This window comes from Atta colombica, unplaced genomic scaffold, assembly GCF_001594045.1.
Source record: "Atta colombica isolate Treedump-2 unplaced genomic scaffold, Acol1.0 scaffold54, whole genome shotgun sequence".
Lineage (NCBI taxonomy): Eukaryota > Metazoa > Arthropoda > Insecta > Hymenoptera > Formicidae > Atta > Atta colombica.
The window spans coordinates 1,262,597-1,270,794 of NW_017259544.1; the positions used below are offsets into that span (position 1 = coordinate 1,262,597).

At 34.7% G+C, this 8,198-nt stretch overlaps 1 long non-coding RNA gene across 1 annotated transcript in view; it reads left to right on the plus strand.

Moving 5' to 3' along the window:
- The first annotated feature begins 625 nt into the window (after nt 1-625).
- The window catches only part of LOC108691869, a 16,451-nt gene continuing 8,878 nt past the window's right edge, over nt 626-8,198 (plus strand). The window contains exon 1 of the long non-coding RNA XR_001931940.1: nt 626-1,177. This is a non-coding gene — a long non-coding RNA (uncharacterized LOC108691869). The remainder of the gene's footprint in view (nt 1,178-8,198) is intronic.

The window sequence follows — 8,198 nt, forward strand, 5'->3', positions numbered from 1 at the left end:
GCAATTATGCAATTTGTCCCGTTCTTACAATTTTTCGTTCTATATTCCTTGCGATTTTTACAGTCTATAGTAAATTATTTTGTTTGTTTGTAAGGATGTTTGTTCATAAGGATGGAGTATAGCCATGCTCGTTGATTTTCGAGGACTATCCATATGGAATGATTAGATTTAATATATCATGTTACACACACAATATCTTAGAATTAGAATTTTGCATATACATTTGAATTTCACATAACAAATTTGTATTTTCGTGGTATATAGGATTGGTGTGTTCTCAAATATAAGTATAGTCAATTTGTTTACATCTTAATTTTCGCGTGTTAATGTCATCATTATGCTGATTTTCGTTATCTACGGTTATGGTCTGATCTTCAGAATGAATACATTATCATGGTCGGATGTGAGTAATGGTATGATCTTAAGTATATCATATTTCGGATAAGAGATTAGAGGGAATTTCAAAATGGTGTATATATTTGTTCATCATAACACGCACTGACAGTGATGCTTTTTTCTATCTCAAGCTAATTTGACTGCTGAAAAAGAAATGGCAAATGTATTTGAGCTTCTTTCAGGTTGGTTATGATCATTTATTGGTATAATCCTAGGATGTAGTTTTCCTTCTTCAACAAAAATGAAGTATTCGATAATACAATTTATATTTTGCAAGATGTCCGTAATAATGGCGTTTAATGTAAGAAAATATTTCATTTTCTCTCTTAAGTTTGGCCATCTTGCTATTTATTCTAGTATTAAAAAGTAATTGAGCATTGTAACTGGTTACTTCTTCTAACTTATCGATATGCGCGATTGTGGTGTTTAGAATTTTTAATTGATTTGCCATAATGATGAAGTATTTGCTGTTTATTATTCAGAATCGTAACTTGTTCTTTAATAATTTTTTTCATCTGAAGCATCCATAATGCCAAAAAGTGCTTTAGCTTAATGGAGCCTTCCATCAATCCACATTTTTTATTTTGGGTTGTTTGATAAATGGTGTTTATTCGATCGACTAAAGTAACTATTTTCCTGTTTCGATTAGCTATTTCATATTTTCGCGTCTTTCTGGATTTTACACAGGTGATGAACATGATCGATATAATCTTGTAGTATGTGAATTCGCTTATTTATCGAGCCAATATCAATATTTATCACCAGCTTCTATGATGATTCTGTTTGCTATAATTCTCCTAACTTTTCATAATATAATCCTGACTCATATAAAAAATTTTTTACTTTGCAAGCTTCGTTCTTTATATGTTGTCCGATTGTTGAACCAGCGATCATCTGACCTGAAATAAATGTATCATTATTGGTTGGTGTTTTTGTTGATAACATATGCAAAAAAAATTTTTTCGTATATTTTATTATATTTCTTTCCGCCTTTCTTTTTGCTTTCTTAGTCGATATTCAATTATACTGTAATCATGTTGTCCCACATACCACTACAGCGTGCTGATTCAATTCATGATGTTGTAAATCAAGATGAAGTTGTTAAGGATGATATTGAATTTCCTAACCGGGAGGTTCAAGATTTGTTGGACTTCATTGAGTCTTTTAGCGAATTCTTGGAGGAGAAGATACGATAATAAGATGAGATAGATACTTAGACTTATATATAATATGCTTAGTTATTACTTATATATATTGAGTACAAATAAGTTTCCGCCGTTTGCAAAAGATGGCGCCACTAATAAATTGTTTGATGTAAAACGATCGTACTATCGTAAGATTGGACATCCAGCAACACCATAACCTTGAAATATTAGCAATTTTGTATCAGCATTTATTTTTTTTTTGTACCAAAATATCAAATTTTGAGCCGAATAAGCATCATTTGCGGGAACTTTTGATTTACTTCTTTAATTTGAAGAAATCTGCAGCTGAGGCTCATAGATTGCTTGTAGAAGCATATGGTGATGCTGCCTTAAGTGAGAGAAGTTGTCGTGAGTGGTGTCATTGAGTGGTTCCAAGCATTGAAAGACAAACGGTCGCAATACAATGAAAGACACGATAAAGTGATTTTGCAGCACGACAATGCTCGACCCCATGTTGCGAAAGTGGTCAAGATATACTTGGAAACGTTGAAATGGGAAGTCCTACCCCACCCGCCGTATTCTCCAGACGTTGCTCCCTCTGGCTATCACTTGTTTCGATCAATGGCACACGGCCTGGCTGACCAGCACTTCCGGTCTTATGAAGAAGTAAAAAATTGGATCAATTCGTGGATAGGCTCAAAAGATGATCAGTTTTTTCGACGCGGGATTCGTACGCTACCCGATGGGAGAAAGTAGTGGCCAGCGATGGACAATACTTTGAATCATAAATGTATAACCAGTTTTTTACAATAAAGCCTCGAATTTCGGAAAAAAAACGGCGGAAGCAAAATTGTACATCTAATATATATACATACTATATACAAATTTATTTACACCGGTAATGTCTCCATAGCAGCGTGTCGGTGGAACTCAGCATGATGTATCATTTATCATCGGACTTAAAGCGACTTTTGTTTCCGAAATTGTGTACACCTCGTGCAATTTTGATCTAATGTACGACTGCCTGCGCGACATTTCGATTGCGTCATTCAAGCATCGAGTGTAATCCTCGAACATTATGGATCTTGCCACAACGTTGCTCTTGACACTCTTTACCTTTTTCGTTTCCTTCTTTCTTTGTACGTAAAGCTTACATTTTCATTCTAAGTCCAACGAATTCAGTCTTGATGGCATCATTGTTCTCGTTCTTTTTCATGAGACCAGGAATTTTTTTATTTGCGAGCGATGTATCGTATGGATTATCGATAGAGTAATCGCTTGTGTTAAATCTATTTATATCATGTTTCATAATGTTATATACATTGTCACATTCCATATGATATATGAGACTATCAGTATCGATATACATAATTTTACATTTATCACGAAATAGCGGTATTATACTCATGATGAAAATCATACAAATATGTTTTAGATATATCAAGGATGCACATACTTACGTATATCGGTTTACTGAATTTCACCTCGAATTTGCGCGATTTCTATCGCGACCAAATTCTCGCCAAGCGAAAAGACAACAACTATGAAAAAGATTACAACTATGAAAATTTGATTTCGCGATCATTGCCTCTACACCTTATCTCCCAACGCGTTAAAAGTCGCATGTCGACTTAGTTGCGCACATTCTTCATGGCCTTGTCGAAAACCGCGTTGTTCATTAGTTTGTATAAATTTTTCTCAAACTCATTGTTCGCGCGAGTTCTAAATTGAGTTCGATATACTCACGAAGCCATGAAGATTGCGCGAATTGCAATACGATGGATCTTTGTGATGCGAAGAGTAGCGAGTACATTGATATACTTAGATTACGATTGAATCACGTAACGCTTTTTATCATGTAACATAGCGAGGAGCTTGTCTTCTGGATGATTTCTCGCGCATTGAGCAAAACGATAGGTCCGCATGAATATTATGGAGATGTTGTGGATACTCCAAGTCCACCTTGAGAATATAGTCTGTCGAGGAATTTAATGCGACATCCATAACGTTAAAATTTTCTACATCATTGAAAATCGGCGTATGGCAATGGTTGACACATTGCCCAATCGTACAAGTTGTTAATGTCGAAATACATAAGATTGTACAACTGCATTATATTTGTTGTTAGCCTGTGCGTTCCTGTTGGAACATTGACTCAGCCCGCGTATATCGCGCTCGACAAACATGACCATGTCGATATCTGTGAGCAATTCAAATTTTACACCGGTATGTTTTAACATGGCATCTCCGTGAAACTCGGTAAAATATAATAGACGCGGGATCGAGCCTGTAACTCGCGATGCAACTATCACGGAAATTCTCAAATATATTCTCGACCAACAACAAGACATCTGTTTTTACAGATACAAGTCGCTATATTCATCGAGCGTTTGAATGGAGAACGTCGCCACATGTTGACGGCGTGCGCTCTTAGATACCGTGTTATCCGTTAAAGAATTATAATATCCGTTAAAAAAAAATCATGCGATGGTAGTTCGGTTTTCTCCAACTTTTCGACGTAGTCAATGTACTCGTACGGAAATACACCTTTTCGCGAGCAGATCGAAATCCTCTGCGCTGAGATTAAAAAATTCTGACTGTATAATTTTCAATTTATCTTTATCGAGATATCAACGTTAAACTTCATGTTTCTAAACTTGATGCGAGAAATTTACAAGAATCTATAAAACATAATTTTACACAAGTTTTCTTCTGCTCATTTTTAGTTCTGTCATGTTTTGTGGAAATATATTTTTCTTTAGTTATAGGAAGTATGTCTACACGTCCTTCGTACGTGATGGCTATTTCTTTGATGATAAAATGCGAAATCGTATCTCGATAAATTATGGAAAACTATGGGTAAAACAGTGTGAATCTTTGTAATTTAATTACAATTTGAATGTGCGGGGCCTCTAAATCGCCCTGTCAAGTAACAATGATCGTGTACTCGTGTGTCGTCAGGCGCGAACGGTTTTTCGCACACATGGCAGTGCATGGTGCTGTCAAATTTTTGTCAATCGTCTCGCATGAAATCTGCCATGGGAACATTAGTAGATAAGACAATATTTATTTTATGCGCTAGATTCGGAGTTCCTCGATGAACCACGCAATACAATCGTTACTGCAACGAAAACAATATTTCGACAGCGAATCGAACAACGCGTGTAATACTCGATACTGAATACCTTGTGTTGCTGATACATGTGTGTAGACTTATTCTCTCTCCATCTTTTCCAATGTGCACCTCAGGTCGGCGTAGATCACGAATAAGATGCGCTTCTTCCTGCAGTAGTTATTGAAGCTTAGTCACTCCTCGCTAGGCAATCGAATGGTGCAGTCATTCATTTTACCGCAGTCTACTGAGTGTGACTGTAATTTTTCATTTGTATTGAAGTAATATAGACACCTGAAAAGATCATACAAAATTATTATTATATTTACTACTTTCTTTTAATATTGTTTTATCGATTTTTTTTTCTCATTATACTTACCGATCGTAGAAATATTTCTTATACTTGGATCTAATAATTTGCGATCTCACGAGGCGGGACAGATCTTTAATCAACGCAAAATGCCTCGCGTTATCATCTTGGATCCTACATGCAGCAAATTAACATGCTTGTCCCTCTTTTGGCTGGTGAGTCGGAAGAATTTTTTTCTGTTCCTCAATACTGTACATTGACGGAGATATTATTCTGATTTTCGAATTTTATTATTTAGTTCAGTGTCATGGAAACTGAAGCCTTGGAGATTTAATACGGTATTATAGTGCTGATATGAGGATTCTCGATTTGTATGATTACTAGCCGTGTAGAAACGGTGTGTGTGTACGGCAGCCACTGACGCGAAGCACGCATTGTCCATGAATTGCACGTTGATTACTGTTTTCTTTATCTTAATCTCTCGCGATAATTCAATGTGATAATCTGCGTGCAACGGATTGTATTTGTTGAAAGTCAAATTCAGCGCCCATTATCGCGTTCCTGGAATTCCTCCAGTGATGCTAGGATAGGCTCGATGATGCGCGACGCTTACCATTCTTGTAAATCATATGTATTGAAGAATTCATAATTTCTTGTGGATATTTTTATTCACACGTTTATCACCTGCTATGAATTCACCATTGAATACAATATTTATCTTTATAGAGTTATGTCTCTGCATAACGTCTCGCACACGTTTCAGCACAATTTCACTCGCGTCTTCGAGGAATTGGCAAGGCTTGATGTGCCTGGAGTTCACGGCACCAGTCAGTATACGGCTTTCGAATGCCGTATCTATCTCACGCCATCGGAGTTCCGCACTGTACCCGGCACCCACTTGCACAAAACAATCACGCACTGACTCTTTAAAACTTTCAAGTCGCGCGATACGAGCGATCAACGATTGTTTGATCCCAATCGATAATCGTTTAACACGACTCTGTTCTTCCAGCGATTCGATAAACACATCGCAACGCTGTTCCCATGCGACGTACTCTTCTCGTATATTCAACTGAGCGGAATGCTCTACCAACTCACGCTCTGTTTGCTTCATATTATAATATCCTCTTTTTCACAATCTTTTCATTAAAAAAAACTTTGAGGAAATGTATATTTTTAGTCTATTTTTGTATCTTTGATAAAATTTTCACCTTGTATCACTGTGTGCAAATAGGACACATGTTACAAGGCATTATTTGATAAAGTAAATTTTTACATTCCGAACAGGAATATCCTCCGAGGTTGTACATATGTTGGTTTTCGAACGATACGAAGACTTAAAAATTGATCGTTTATTTCTACAATATTGAGCAATATCTTCCATGACCTTCAGTGTAGTAGAACTCAATATAGCACATTTTTTCACAGGATTTAAGGCGTTTACTTGAGCTCGATTTAAATCTCGATATATTATTTCATTATCGTTCTCCATGTCACTGTCGAAACACGAATCACTTGACAGATCATCGGACATTTCCTGGTCAGACATTTCTTTATGTTGATCATTTATTTCTTCATGTTGATCATTTATTTCTTCGCCCATCATTTCATTCTCGTGAGATGAGCAAAATCCATTTTTCCATTAAGCATACACACACTGATATAACACCGATAACATTGAATAAATTCTGAACTCGATTGCTAGTAAAATGTGCTGCCAAAAAGAAAATCTTTTATACCGAAAATGAATCATTTTTGGTATGCTGCATACTCTAACGTGTTCTAACATATTTGAACATGTTTTCGAAGAAATGATTTTTTTATCGCAATCGAAAAGATAAGCCGAAGTATTTTTGAAAAGAAAGCATGGGAATAGATAAAACTTTATTCTTGGTATTGGCGTCGAACCCACAGATAAAAATGTTCGTCAGAATGCATTCTTACGATATAAGTCTGTATCTTGTATAATTTGAAAAGTAATGTAATGATTTCATATCTACGGTTGTTAAGATAAGTAAAATCCACATTTGATATATTGTATATATATCCATATATATATATTATATATATCCAAAATGCATTTTTGAGAAGAGAATGGGAACAGATAGACTTTATTGTTGTTGTCGGCGTCGATTCATAGAAAAAAAAAAGATTTGATCAAAGTGCATTCTTATGTGTCACTACATAGTTTGACATAGGATTGAAAATGAAAAAATCCCCTCTATTTTGGGATATGTAAAAAGTGGAATGGAACACTGTTTAAAAAAAGAGCTCAACTAACATTATCGCATCAGTCTCAAAGGAAATCGAATAGTAAAAAACTCTTGAAAATATACAGCGAAAAGAACTACTGTGTTTCAATTCAAATGGGAGATGAAACATGTGAGGGACAATAAATTTGTGTTCAATTATATAAAATTTTGTTTATACGCTTTTGGTATATGTTTTTCTACTTATCTGTATTCTTCTTTCTTTAACAGCACATCTTATATATCTTCGACATCTTGTCATACACCTTATATTTTGAGAAGGAGATTTGCATTGATCTACAGCTTATAAATATCTGGATATTGGAATCAGCGTGGGACTTATGTCCTAATATATAAAAATTGTGTATAAAAATTATGATTGATGATAATCAAGGTAATCGCATAATTTTGCCTCATATGACATGAAAGGCATTCATCGAGAGACCAGCAAATATTGAACAATTAGTATCAACTGTTTCCTTCTCTCTAACGATTCAAGATTTAATTGTGGAACTTGTTAAAATTGGTAATGAATATAATGTAAAAATATCATTGCATGATACGTACTTGCACATGAAGCCAAAAATCATTTTTTTCATGTTTGAACTCGAACATGTATACTTTGAACTGTGTCAGTATACTTATATTATTAGTGAGAAATTTAAATATTTTGTGACTTTTTTATGTCAAAATTGCATTACTAATCAATGCTGTAAATACTTTGTACAAAATTTATGATGGAAATTCTATTATAGAATGTGAATTAATAGTTTACGCGTTAAATAATATTGTATACGTTGCGTCACATGAAAAATAAATGTATTAAATATATTATATTACTCAGTCTTCAAAAATGATTCATTCCTTCTAATTATCTTTTTTCTCAACTCCAAGTTAGTAGATAAGAAAGTGCGCTTGTCCCTTTTTTAATTATATTAATAAAAATATTATTATAATTGCTCATATTTCATAAATATCTATTATAT